We start from the raw sequence: 14,012 nt of genomic DNA on the forward strand, positions 1-14,012 counted from the left end.
ATTTGTCAACTAAATCAACTTCTTTTCTTTATAAAATACTCCACTTTAGATAATTGGCTACAGTGACACAGAATGAGCATAACTAGGAAACTCACATTCTAATATGGAACATGTGTGCAAGACTTCATTCAAAATTTTGAAATTCTCCCTTTCTCAACAGCACAGTGCAACTGTCCTTCATCTACTGAAGACAGTTTCCCACCACTGCCCCCAGTAACAAGACACTACATCTGTAACCACTCTTCTCCATATCTGGAAAATAGTTGGGAAAATAGTTGCATTTATGTGTTGTGTGGATTAATTTTCACATTTGTCATAGTTTCACCTGAGTATAGTGTTACTTAAAGATAACACTTACACATTTTTTTTTGTAAAATGCTAAACACAATAAGGAATGGTTCAGGGAGAAGAAAGTAATTACTCTTGGTGTGCACATACTACGAAGTAGTCACAGGTTTGCTTGATTGGTTTGGTTTTCTGGGAAGAACTCACCCCATTTGTATGCCTTACTGGGACTTACTTACAAAATAAAATGGTTTATCCCATTATTTACTTGTGCATTTCTTTGCTAGATATGTTGGATATAACATTTTAAAAACTATTTTATGGTTACCATAATCCAGTATTTTTCCTAATGGTGTCCAGAATACAAGGACATAATATGAAACTTTCATGAATATCATCTCTCATATATTCACTCTTCTCCTTTTCTATTTTCAGGTAGTTAAGCTTATGTTACAATTCTCACTATTTTTCATACTCCTCTATAAGCCTTCATGATGGGTAAACACATATAAGTCCATGCTCCATTAATCACAGCAGGCCACATCTGACCTCTGACCTTGGCATAAATGATGGACTGTCCTGTTCTGGCTAAAACGTGAGTACAGATTTTGAAATTATTTTGTATGTTTCTTTTTAAAATTCCTTTCATCTAATTTATTGTTCTCTGCACATGTTTTCCCTTAGGGTAGGTTTTTACTGTTACAGGAAAAAAGCTGAAAGAAAAAAAGGGAACCACCATTTAATGCTCCATACTCAGAAGGCAAATCCTAGAGAAGATTTCACTTAGATACCATGGGCCAGAATTTCTGGACCAGATTATAAGAATGTTAATATTACAGGTACTGCATAAGAATGATGTAAGTATGGTCAATGTTGGAGGAAAAGGAGTGAGGCAGAATCCCAACCTTCTTCATGACCTTGGACAGGGGAAGGTGGCAACAAAGACTGTGGCAGTGTCATGGTCAAGTGTCTTCATACCGACTTCATTTCTCTTGCTGGTGCCTTGGGCATCATAGGGATGCGTAGGAGCCATGTTGAAATGAGAGGAAACAGGACAGTTTTGCCTTGTTCTCTAACTGGAGTCCTGGGAGGCCAGATAGGCTGGCTTCTCACCACCTTGAGGTGAGTAAAACTTTGTGGAAAGATTCATGAAAAGGATCTAGACACCTTTCCTGGTCTTCTGTGATGGGTATTGATAAAGCCTAGGTAATCTGTGGTGGTCTCCCCAATAGTTATTGACAAAATGACCTCCCAAGTCTGGGTGACCCTTGCTCCAAGCTGAGTCTAAGGAGCTACAGAGTCTCCTTAGACTCTATAACCTGTTTAAGCAAGAAAATGGAACTTTGTATGCAGCTTAACTTTTTTTTTTTTGGTTTTTCGAGACAGGGTTTCTCTGTGTAGCTTTGCGCCTTTCCTGGAACTCACTTGGTAGCCCAGGCTGGCCTCTAACTCACAGAGATCGCCTGCCTCTGCCTCCCGAGTGCTGGGATTAAAGGCGTGTGCCACCACTGCCTGGCCAACAGCTTAACTTTTAATAAGAATGTTAACGTAGTGGATGCTGTGGGACGGTCTGTATGTCAAATTGCTCTGATTGGTCAATAAATAAAACACTGATTGGCCAGTGGCCAGGCAGGAAGTAGTGGACAAGGAGAGAGGAGAATTGTGGGAAGCAGAAGGCTGAGCAGAGAGACATGCAGCGCGATGACAGCAGCATGTGAAGACGCGATAAGCCACAGCACGTGGCAAGGTATAGATTTATGAAATGTTAATTTAAGATAAAAGAACAGTTAGCAAGAAGCTGCACGCATACAGTTTGTAAGCAATATAAGTCTCTGTGTTTACTTGTTTCTGAACGGCTGTGGACTGGTGGTGATAAAGATTTGTCTGACTGTGGCAAGGCAGGAAAACCAGCTACAAGTGACAGATTTTTAAAAGTTGAAAGAAACTGCTTAAAGCCACAGAAAATGACCAGGCAGTGGTGGTGCACTCCTTTAATCCTAGCACTTAGGAGACAGAGCCAGGCATATCTCTGTGAGTTCGAGGCCAGCCTGGTCTACAGAGTGAGATCCAGGACAGGCACCAAAAACAACACAGAGAAACCCTGTCTCTGAAAAAAAAAAAAAAAAAAAAAAAAAAAGCCACAGAAAATGTCCCATCTTTAACATTCCCCTCCAATCACCTTTCATGGAGAGCTTAGAAGAACCCCAGGAAATGAAATACCTCCGTATTCTTTGGCCATCTGTGTATATATATGTGACACTAATACCACAGTCAGTATCCAGGGACTGAGGCACTTGGTGCTGGCAGCTTTATGCACATAATTGAGAATAATCCAAGCCTTGCATTGGAGAAAAAAAATATTCCAAACAGCTGATAAACATAAGAATTATGCTGTTCAAATACATTTAAATAATTTGCTATGTTGATACTACAAGGTAAGAAATAATTAGTAACAATGATATTCAAATAATATTCAGTCACTTTGTGTATTAACATTCATGTATTATAAAATAAGGAAACATATGGTCTGTCATGATATCTTGCCTTTCCAGTACAAACCATACTTACTGTGATTCATTTTTTTAAAATGTCAAAAATAATTTAAGATTTAAGAACATCCAAATTTGCAGAAAAGAATACTGTACTTCTAAGTAACTAGCAGTAAAAAACATCTATCACCTTTTGATGACTTTTTTCTAGTTTTACTGTGTTATTTTTAATCCATTTTATAGTCTTAGATTTTGACCCAAGTCTAGGAATGAACTATACTTAAAGGAAGCACCACATTTTAATATGAGTTATAATTTTAATATAATAATTTTTTACCATGCAATCCCTTTTCTTATTTTAATGCAGATAATTTGAAATCGACATTTTATTTATCTCTTCCAGTAAATAAAAGCTCCAGACTAGAACTGCATTCCATTAAATACCTGTTACCACATGTCTGTGGAAATGTCTACTTTGTGTATACAAAACTCCAAGAAAACTGGAAATTTAATGTTTGAGTATTTTATATCCTGTTAGCACTACAGCTATAAAAAAAAATTAAGTGAAATTTATGATCAAGGTACTGAAACTGCTAACAAAATTTCTGCCAACTTCGAATATCTGCCGGTTTGGTTCTATGCAGAGTTCTTGTTTTAGTACCAGAATCATAGATTCCATTTAAAAAGTAAAATAAATAGAGTGTCTGGGCCAGTGGCTGACAACTTTTGATTCATTGGCTTGGTGGTGATCCTGCCTTCAGTTTTTTGTGTTACTATTCTTTGAGCTCTGTTTAAGTCTTCTAGGTCCAGCCTACATCTCCTTTGCCTTTAAAATTAATTTTTGATGTGTTGCCTGGCCCTTTTAAATCTATTTGTTCTTAACCAGTTTTGTTAGTGTGCATATTGCTTAGCGTATAAGCAAAACAACTTCAGTATTTATCATGGACCTGACATAGTCAGTTAGTGTCCAGCCCCCCTCTTTCTCCCCCTCTCTCCCTCAATTCTTCCCTCCCCAGTCTCTCTTCCCCTCCCTGTCCTCCTCCCTCTCTCTCTCTCTCTCTCTCTCTCTCTCTCTCTCTCTCTCTCTCTCTCTCTCTCTCACATTTTTTTTTTTTTTTAAATGTGCATTTGTGTTTTGACTGCATGAATGTCTGTGTGAGAATGCTGATTCCCCTGGAACTGGAGTTACAGACGTTGTGAGCTGCCATGTGGTGTGGATTGAACCAGGTCCCTGGAGAGCAGCCAGTGCTCTCAACCATTGAGCCATCTCTCCAGCACCTTCTCTCTCTCTCTCTCTCTCTCTCTCTCTCTCTCTCTCTCTCACACACACACACACACACACAGTTTCTATTAATAATCTGCAATAAATGAGATTGCTATGCTGATTACGCCAGAGAAGGAAGCAAACTGAGGTCCAAGGTATTCAAGGAACATATTCATAGATAGGAAGAGAATGATTTGAAGTCTGATTACTTACAGCATAAATAATCTCTAAATGAGTACAATGTAGCCTTTTAAAAGGAGCCATATTTAAAGCACACTTACCCCTGTTTTCTTGAAAATCCTACTTGTAATGAATGACACAACTCTAACACAATCTAATGTTAGATAAAATAGAGCATCATCTGCCTCACATCACAAAAATTCCAAAAGTGGGTTTCCAAACACTGCTGGATTTCCAAACATCCAGCTCCTCTCATCAACATGGCTCCATTTTCTAACTGTCATGACTGAAGTGACCCCATGTGCCTGAGGCTCCAGAAGTTTGTAAAGAAAGGAAAGCAATGTTCTTCCAGCAGTCACTCTTGGGAGGGTCATGGGTCACATGACAGGCTGAATGGTGGCCAGAGCATTGCTATGGCTAAAGATAGCCAGCTCCACCTATGTCCCAGAGACTGAACAGGAATACTGCAGAAGAAAGGTCGTATGATTTCCTAAAAGGACGCTAGTCATGCAATAATTAAAAATGTAAAGGTGCTGAATGCTCCCAGTGTCCCTTCACATGTACTGACGTCATGAATTACTGTGGCAACCTCAGGAAACTCAATGAGATCAATGCTATCTTTGTCATTTCAGCTATCAGCAACAGAGACAGAGAAACATTCCTTAAATTCACATGATATATAAATCATAAGACGTTTCACAAGTTAATTACATATCTGGTTGACTGGCATTAGAGGAATAATGTAAAAAGTCACACACTCAGATCTAAAGGTGTGACACCAAAACCAAGTATCAACTTCTAAGGATTAAATACATTAAATAAATGAAACCAGACTTTGGTCTCATTTAGTACTTTAGTGTTTGATAATAATTAATCTTTTAGACAATAGTCTAATATCTTATACATACTAACTCTAACTTGAAATTTCCTGAAAGTATAAAATCAAGAAGCAGAAAATTGATGTTGGATAAACGTCAGCTTTAGTCACATTCTTGGGTTGAAGAATGTTAAATAAGTTCAGAAATTAAAAAAAAAATCTTGAATCAACAGCATTTATTAATATTTTATGTAAATAGTATTGAGAAAATAACTTAATTTTAATCAAGTTATTACTGCCTATACATGGGGAAAATGTTTATTGCATAAAGCTTGATATGCATCAGCATATATGTACCATGTCTTTTTTTTTCTTTTCTCTCTCTCCTTCCTCCAATCTTTCCTTTTGTTTTATTTCATAGGCAGGCTCACTGTCTACCTCCCTATCTGGAATTCACCATCCTCCTTACTCAGCCTATGGAGTGCTGGGATTAAAAGCATACACTCTCCTATTCAGGTGATATTTATTTTATTTTTTTCCATCTTCAGGTCTTCACTTGTTAAAAAATGAAACTCAAGGCATTTCCAGGATGTACCTGGCATTAGAACTGTGTGACTTCTTGGCTTGTGCCTCTAGCACCTGAGATGGTCCTAAAGTTATGTTGTGCACAGTGGTTGCTGCTGGCACAAATGTTTCGACACCTTGAGGCTCTCAAACCTCTGCTCCATGTGTCTTGAGTCTCTGTAGATAACAACATAGTGTAGGGTGCACACGTCCTGGCAATTTCTCTTGGAATGACTACAGTAGCTAATGGTCATGGGACCCACAAATCTTGGTCCCATTTATATATACTACAAATGGCCTTAAATCCACCGCCTTACCTGTTGGGAATGAGCCCAAGGGATCTTATTCATGAGGCAATATTTTACAAAAGCTAAGGATGACAGTTTTCCTCAAGAGGATTTTACTTCCAACTCTGCAAAATGTCTGGGATCAAGAGAAGCAAATAGGTTGACTCTCAGCTTGAAATAAGAGGACGGAGAAATACTGAAGATAAATAAAACATTGCCACAAAAAGAAAAAAAAAAGCTTTCATATTGTATTGCATAATCAAGATCTCCAGCCTGAATGGGGGCAGGTTCCATAGAGCTGCCTCCAAAGTAAAACTGCAAGTGATAGGGAAATTGTGTCAACTTTAGCCTCTTGGAAGGGTACTCATCTGCTCTGACGTGGGTATGTTGCCCAATATAGGTGCCAGCAGCATCTGCAAGCAGCAGCTAGATATGGGATGAAGAGATAATCATTAACAAGAAAAGCAGAATAAAAAAAAAAAAAAAAACCAACCAATGAACAACTAGAGCGGTCAGGCATCAGTAGCTAGACTCTGACCCCCATGGACTATTGGAACTTCAAGTTACAGATCTCTTCTCACTCAAGAGACAAGCCTGTGTTCTGTTGGTCCACCAGAGGATCTTGGGGGTTCTAGGAACATTTGATTGTAATTCTACTTCTCAAGTAGTGCTGTTAGCCATTTTTAATACTCAGGAAATCAACAGACACACCTGAAAGTTCTATGTCATGAAGGGATGTTGTGTGCACGTGTGCACATGCATGTGTGTATGTCTCTCTGTGTGTAACTTCAAATAAGAGAGCACAGCTTTGACAGAAGCTGTAACTCCATGGGGTCCATTGTTTTGCAAGAATGTGTGAAAACTTGAATGAGGTCAAGGCCTCTTCTGTTCCAGGTCTACAATGTCCCCAATACAACAAACCACACTCATTTTGTTGGTCATTCACAACTAGGGTGTAAGTCCTATAAAATAAAGTAAAGGAACTTTGGTCTGCTTTACCTAGATAAGAATTCCTAGCACCCAGTGCCTGTGGTTGATATATTGTGTACCCCAATAAACTTATCTGGGGGTCAGAGAACAGAACAGCCACTATATTAAACATAGGTTTAGGCAGTGGTAGCACACATCTTTAATCCTAGCATTCAGGAGTTCAAAGCCACACTGGAAAGAGGCAGGCATGGTGACACACGCCTTTAATCCCAAGAAGTAATGGCAGGAAGCAGAAAGTTATATAAGGCGTGAGGACCAGCCTTTGTAAGCTTTTAGCTTTTAGCAGCAGTTCAGCTGAGATCCATTCGAATGAGGACTCAGAGGCTTTCAGTCTGAGGAAACAAGATCAGCTGAGGAATTGGCAAGGTTGGATATGGCTTGCTCTGTTTCTCTGATCTTTCAGCATTCACCCCAATACCTGACTCTGGATTTGTTTTTATTAATAAGACCTTTTAAGATTTGTGCTACAAGTGCCATGTAGCTAGTGCTTAGGAATCTTTACTGAATAAAGGACTAGGAAAAGTAATCCCTGTCATTGGAGTGGAAGTGCCACAGTTAGATCTTTATACAAAATGGTTTGTGTGCACATGCACATTTGAGTTATATTTTAATATTCTAATATAAGGAATTTGCATCAAGCACTTTCTGTCCCAGATCTGTTTCATGCTGAGAGTGTTTGTCTTGTCGTATTAACTTAAATAACATGATATCTTGCAAATATAACCTATTTCAACCGAAGTTAAAGTAAGAATGCAACAAGCATTTTGGAATTTCCACCCACATTCTAGTCACTGTGAGTATATGGTGGGTGCTCTTAAGGGCCGTGTTTCTACACAGCTGAACGAATGTTTTTGTCCTAGCTGAGCTCTGAAGTCCTTAAATTTCAGTGTGTGATAAAATGTACGACCTAGGAATGCGTATCCAAGACCATGGATAATCTACTTTATATAAAAAAAAAAAAAAAATACAGGATTATCAAGGGTAAATTTTACTGGGTTTTCAGTTTATTTTCAAATGAGCCTAATCTCTTATAAAATGTAAATGCAATTTACAAAAAGTAAATGTAAATTACACTAATTTTAATCCAACCATGATTTTAATAAGCTTCTACTGCTGTACTTGTGCACCTATTTAGACGTTTGAAGTTAAAAACTTCAACCAAGAAGGAGTTCTTCCTCCTTCTGCTCACAATTCAAGCTCTTCTTTGTCCATCAACACACGATTGTAGCAGCAAATTCATCACTGGGTGCCTGCTCCTCACAGCCACCAGCCAGGAGTTCCATCCCTAGCAAACACTGGGCAGGCTAGACTATGCCCAGCTTTATCTCTCACTCCAAATTGTTGGTGCTGCTTGCCTGATTGCTGCATTTTGATGATGAGAGCTGTTTTTGACATTGCGGGTAAAATCAAAAATTTCTATTTCTCGTTATAAGTATTTGAATCAGTTTAATTTCAGAAAAGTCCTAAGATTGCAAGGTGAGTTGTTAAAAAAAATTGCTGCTATTTATAATCACTTATCTGCTTGAAGCAGGATTTTATTTTTGAACCACTCCAAGAAGAAACTATCCACAGAATAAATTGTGGGCTGATTTTTTTCCCTAATACTGTAATTGTCATCTACAATCCCCAATGTCAAAATTGTCACCCCTTCCTTAGTCTATCATGCTCATCAAAGCAGCCCACTTGTTCTGGATTGAACTTTACTAGTGAGCAACTAAAAAAAAAAAAACAAGACCTTTTAAGTAATTATACATTCGTTTTAAGTCAGAGGTTAGAATGGGATGTTTCTTCCTCTCTCTTCTAATTCTGCTACTGAAAATGATTTGAAAATCACAACTGTAGTTTGTGAGTCACTGAACTTTTTCTGAAAGAGCTAAATGTCGAATATTTTATGGTTTTTTTTTCCAAGGAGGCAAAATCAAGGACCTTAAGTAAATATTAAAATACAAAAATTGTTAAAGTATAAAACCTTTTTTGGGAACAAAGTGGGCAAAGTTCACTTTAAATTGGTAGACTGTATCAAATGAGGTGGAAGGGTGGTTTGGCCCGTGGGATGCAGTTTGTCAACCTCTGTTCAAGTGCCATTAGTACCCACCTTCTCACTGTAAAGATAGCAGAGTGGTAATTCTTGCGAAGGGATCACAGGAACCATAGGTCTAGGAGGAGAGTACGGCTGCAAGGCCGGCCTGGTGATGTCTGACATTGCTGCGCCGTTAATGAGCAAGAGGAAAAGAGACACAGACATTAGCAGCCACAGACAGCAAGGCCACAGCGCAACTAAAAAATATAACCACCGAAAATGACCACATGGGCGTTCACCGTGTAAAAACCACATGCAGCAGAGTTCTTCCTTTTTCAAATACAACTCTACCAAACTCTTCTTCAATGCAAAATGAAATATCCTTTAATTCATAATGATCCATACCTAATGTACTAGGAATTCTGGAGTCTAAGAAACAAAGAATGTGGAGGTGCAACTCTTCACCTTGACTCAATTGCACACTTGTTTGAAAAATTTAGAATTGTCATTTAAGGAATAAAAAAGCCAAATTTACAAAAGTAAATAGCTTCTTTTATTCTTCCCAGGGTCACAACTCTACATGTTAAGATGTAGACTTGAATATAGTCATGCAATTTTGGTTAGAACAGCAGAAAATTAGGTTGCTTTTGGTAGGAACAAATTCTGTCTAATTTGTCTTTTAAGTTCTCTAGAGCACTAACAATTAAGGTTGAGGGAGCAAAAATCTACCCTTTGTACAGATGGTCTGAGTAGGTAAATTTAAAGTTGTTTTTCTTGACAGAAGTATTTCAATTAGTAAAGGAAGAAGAGTTAGAACATGTCCACTTGGAGTTTCTAATGAGATAACCATTAGATTCGTCAAGGAATCCAATATCAATTGGTGACAGCAGAAAAGGACAGGCATGCACTTCAATCCTACTGCTGAAAGAACACAAGTAAAATAGGAAGTAAATTATGCCCCAAAAGAAAAAAAAAGAAATGAACCCATATTTGCAATCCTCTCAAGTGTACTGTCAATGTACCATTTCACAAGGCATAGTGACTACCTAGAGAGATGTGGTAAATGACACCCCACAGTGAGGAGATGTACATGTTCTCTAGTTGTGAAGAATTTCAGAGGACAGAAGATCCAGTTTGTCTTTTTAAAAGAAAATATAATTTGAGAAATGCAAGAGATGTAGACAGAACCCATTACAAATATTCAAGAGCCACAGACAACAATACTAATCCTATGGGCTTGATGGGATTATTAGAAATTTGATCGTGTTAAGAAATGATTATTGGATCCAGTTATTGATGACGTAGGAGGAGACAAAACTAAAATACCTAAAGTAAAAACTGTTGAAGCTGGATATCCAGAACATGAAAACAAGTTTTCCTTTGTAAAAGATTTTTAAAACAGCCAAAGGGAATTCTCAATACTAAGCCTGGTTAGATGGCCACTGTGGGCTCCTTCCTGAAAGTTTAACATTAGTTTAACAAGAATGACATTCAGGAAACACCAAGTCAAATAGATCCATTAAAATTGCTAATATAAGATCCATTCCTCAACTAAAAGAAATATGAATTTACAAGAAATGTATTTGAGCTGTTACTTGGGGTATGTTTGTAGTGTTATAGGAATTCCAACAGTTTGGTTGTAGGGGTGACTGTTATTTCTAACTCCTGGATGAAAGCTGAGATTGTCAGAGCTCTGCTCACATAACCTTACCCTTCAGTCTGCCAACAATCTGTCCTCCAACTACCAGCCCTTTAACTGTTTTTCAAGAGGCTTTCACTGACAGCTGGGATGCACTGTGAACCCTACAAGGGAAGGCTCCAAGTGTTGGGGAGTGAATATTCCTGGAAGCAACCATTAATCAATGACTGATTTGTTTATTAATGAACACGCAAATTCTTTTTTCCTACAGTGAAATAATCCATATTTCATGTCCTATATTGTTATCAGAATCTTCAAATGGAATTAAACTTTAGTTATCCATTGTCATAGTTCCTGTTCTATTCTATTGCTAAGAGATATCATGACTAAGGCAACTTAAAAAAGAATATTTAATTGGGGACTTGCTTAAAATTTCAGAAGGTGAGTCCATGTTCTTCATGGTGGCAGGCAGGCAGGCAGGCATGGTGTTGGAGCAGTAGCTGAGAGCTTACCTCTGATTCACAAGCAAGAGGCAGAGACAAGGGTAGGGGAGAGATGGAGACTGAGAATGGCCATGACTTTCCTCAAAGTCTATACTCAGTGACACACCTCCTCCAACAAGGCCACACCTCCTAATCCTTCTTAAACAGTCCACCAATTGGGAACCAAACCTTCAAACATATGAGCCTATTAGAGGGCATTTTCACTCAAATAATGACATCCAGCAAGGTAGTGGGCTTCAAAACCTGTAATCATTCATTTTCTTTCCTTATCACTATGTTTCCTGCCTACATTCCTTCTACTAATGTTTCCAAATATCCATTTGCCCTGAAAGCCTGGACTCAAAACCTGTTTTCTGGGGAGCCCAAATTAAGACACACAGAGATAAAAAAAATTTTACTTAAAAAAAAAAGGCACGTTCTTCTATGTTTTGGGGCTGGAGAACCTAGTATTTAGACATGGATCTATTTTCCCCCTGAGTGCTCTTGACTTGCATATTATCTAGTTTAACTTAATGTCTCAGGATTTTAATTACTCCAGTTATTAAGGAAAATGAACACAATGCAATACAAACTTTGGTAGCTTAAGAACCATGTACGTGAATAATGGATTCTTGGCTCTTGCCTTCAGAGTTTCTGATTCAGTAAGAATTGAGATTTATAATTAGTTTTACCAAATCCAAACTTAGAAATATCTACATAGGTATTCTGAGCAACAACCTTGGTACCAAGATTTTAATTATCTGTAAGATGTCATGACCAGTCAAGTTCTATATACCCACAGACAAGCTTTTGAGTTGACTTTGATAGCTATATACCATGTTTAAGAGTTCAGGAGTCCCAATTCTGTGCCACTAATACTAAAAGCTAAATTTAATTTTAATTTGATTCAGGTGGCACAGTTACTATTCCTGTCTGTGTTTCTGTAAAGGTAGACATTGGAAATTAAGGCTGGAGTGTGGGGGGGATCCTGCCCAGAGTGGAGGGTGTGGTGAGTAGAATACCAGCAGAACTGGGAGTGCTGTGCTCCACACCCTCACTCATTTCTGGCTGTGCCTCAGCCATTTGTCATTTTGAATCCCTTTGTACCTAGTTAGGAGATGAAACCAGAAAGTATTTCTGCTGAGAAGTCACGTAACTTCCAGGCTCATATTTGCTCTTAATCTTCACTGAAAACTTTTTTTTTGCTCCCTTTCTCCCCACATAAAACTCACAGATGAAGCCATAGATACCAATAAAAGAATTACCACCACATGTCCTCTCCTTCCCTGCCTCATAACATTTTAATTAAAATAATTGTGCATATGTGCATGATGTGTGTGTGTGTGCATGTATGTGTATGTATGTGTGTGTATGTATGTATTTGTATGTATGTATGTGTGTGTTTGTGTGTGTGTACATGGTTATACATGTGTGGAGATTAGGGGTTGACTGTGGGTGTTTTGCTCTATTGATTTCCAGCTTATTTATTTGGGATCAAGTCTACTAAAAATTGGGAGCTTACTTTTTGGGCTAGAGTGGTTGTTCAGTCTTCTCCGGTGTCTGTCCTTCCTGTATCTGTAACCCCTTCTGCCCCAGAGATGGGGGTATGGAAGCTCCTGCCTTTATGGGACTGCTGGGGATTCAAACTCAGGTCTTTTTGGTGCAGTCATCACTTTACTTGTCTCCTCACATCTCCAGCCTCCTGTTTCAGTCCTTACAATCCTTATGTCTCTGAGACCCATTTTAGATAAGTTCATACTATTTTCTTTGGATTTAGCATCCCCTCTATTGTACGAACATAATTACTCTTTTAATTTTATTAAGATGGTAGTATTATCTTCCATCCTCAGTAAATTTTATGACTGGGTTTACTCTTGAAATAACCAGAGATTTTTTTTTCCTTTGATATGACAATCCAAACTGGCCCAAATTTGAAAGTGATATATTATTGTTCTTTTGTAGAATTGAAAAGCATGTCCTCAAATCTGTACAAGATAGTAATATGTTATCACAGTTTAATTAGACTCTCAGAGTTTAATTAGAAAAGAATGACATGAAACTAATGCTCCTGCAAATTCATCCTTGCCATGTCCTTTCAGTAGCCATCCACACAAAATCAAAACAGAAGCCAAGCTACAGAATCCTTGAATGCAAAAGTAAAAATCTAAAACTGTGGTGACATAATGTTTTTAAAACACTAAAAACTTCACTAAATACTAATTCAAGGATAGACTGTCATGTCAGCCAAGATTCTGAGTGTAAAGCTAACAACAAAGAATTCTAACTCTTACATGTTTGTGTTTTTTTTTTTTTTTTTTTTTTTTTTTTTTTTTTTTTTTTTTTTTTTTTTTTTTTGCTTTTCGAGACAGGGTTTCTCTGTGTAGCTTTGCGCCTTTCCTGGAACTCACTTGGTAGCCCAGGCTGGCCTCGAACTCGCAGAGATCCGCCTGGCTCTGCCTCCCGAGTGCTGGGATTAAAGGCATGCGTGTGCCACCACCACCCAGCTGTTTGTGCTTTTTTTTTTCTATTTTATTTATTTTTTTAATACTGATGAGGACAGGAAATTTAAAAAATGGGATGGAGCCTCTATTCCTGTCTTTGACCAGAACTCAAAATGTCCTTGGTCTTGTCTTGGGTGGAGGTCATAAATGCCATAAGTATTTGCAGGCTCTGGTTCTTAAACAATTTTAAGCTCTCTGCTCTTGAGGAGGAAATTTTACATAGCCTTAGAGGCCATTGAGGTTTTGGATCCCACCTTCCCTTGTAACATTAAAAGGGTTACCACTACTTTGATGTCAAAAAAGGGAATACCCGTAGCCCTGGGTGGTGATGGGCTATCTAAAGTGCTCTAAAATTAGACCATGATATACTGTGGTCTCCTCCACTCAGGAAGACTGATTCAGAGACAGGCAGGCTAATTATTCTTCAATAATTATTCTCCTAATGAGATAATATACTTATCCTCCTTTCAAGAAACTGCTTCTCCATGTAGACC

General features: G+C 38.1%; 1 long non-coding RNA gene across 1 annotated transcript; it reads left to right on the forward strand.

The window, feature by feature from the left end:
• Positions 1 to 619: 619 nt before the first annotated feature.
• On the forward strand, positions 620 to 6,378 carry LOC119086232. Its single transcript, XR_005089456.1, has 2 exons — positions 620 to 880; positions 5,584 to 6,378. It is a non-coding gene; the product is annotated as an uncharacterized LOC119086232 (long non-coding RNA).
• Positions 6,379 to 14,012: the final 7,634 nt, after the last annotated feature.

Source organism: Peromyscus leucopus, chromosome 19 (genome assembly GCF_004664715.2).
Source record: "Peromyscus leucopus breed LL Stock chromosome 19, UCI_PerLeu_2.1, whole genome shotgun sequence".
NCBI lineage: Eukaryota > Metazoa > Chordata > Mammalia > Rodentia > Cricetidae > Peromyscus > Peromyscus leucopus.